The sequence below is a fragment of the Nanorana parkeri genome, unplaced genomic scaffold, assembly GCF_000935625.1.
Source record: "Nanorana parkeri isolate BGI_ZX_2015 unplaced genomic scaffold, ASM93562v1 scaffold178, whole genome shotgun sequence".
In the NCBI taxonomy this organism is placed as follows: domain Eukaryota; kingdom Metazoa; phylum Chordata; class Amphibia; order Anura; family Dicroglossidae; genus Nanorana; species Nanorana parkeri.
The window spans coordinates 164,335-165,245 of record NW_017306446.1 but is presented as its reverse complement, the minus strand read 5'-3'; positions in this window follow the sequence as shown (position 1 = coordinate 165,245).

Sequence of the window (911 nt, the reverse complement as noted above, 5' to 3'; positions counted from 1 at the left end):
GGCTCGGGAGGGCGTCAGGAGGTAAGATGGGAGGGAGCTCAGCATCTTCCTCCTTGCTGATCTCCCTCCGTACTGTGAATGCGGAAGTAATGTGTATTACATCACTTCCGCATTCGCCTGTCAGTCCTCTGGCTGCTATAGCCAGAGAGAAGAAGCTGATGAAGCAGATCTGGGTCCCCAGGTGACATTAGGGGGGGAATTTATCAAAACTGGAGCAGACAAAATCTGGAGCAAATTTGCACTGCAACCAATCAGCTTCTCTCTCTCATTTTAAAATCCTACCTGAGCAAAGTGAGGAAAAATGCTGATTGGTTGCCATGGGCAACTGTTCCAAATTCTGTTAGCTCCAGCTTTGATAAATTCCCCCCAAGGGGTCTTAGAGACCCCTGATGTCTCCATAAAGAGGACCTGTCAGTGTGCCTTTGCTATTATGTAGGGGGGATTGTTATCCCTCCATGTGATAGCAATAACAATAAGTGTTAATTTTTAAAGGTTTAAAAAAATAAAAGTCACATATAAAAAAAGTTTTTAAAAAAAACCAAAATGTTTAAGTCCCCCACGTTTATGCACATATAAACGTAAATACACTTTCGCTGTGCCAGCGTGCGAAACTGACAATTGCACTACACATGAAATTTTAGGGCCATCAGTCACTGATAACACTAAACTGATGAGCAGGAAAAGATTTTAAAGCGTCGCCTATGGCCAATTTTGGGTATTGTAGTTTTTTGAGGTTTCGCGCGCACGCACAATTTTAAGGCTTGGAGGCTATTTACCCGACGTGACCCCACCTTTTATATTTTACAAAAAAATTGGGTAATGATAAATGTTTTATCATTTAATATAGGGGAAACTGTTTTTTTTTTATTTTTGGTAATTTTTCCTTAATACATTTTAAAATAACCCCCCCC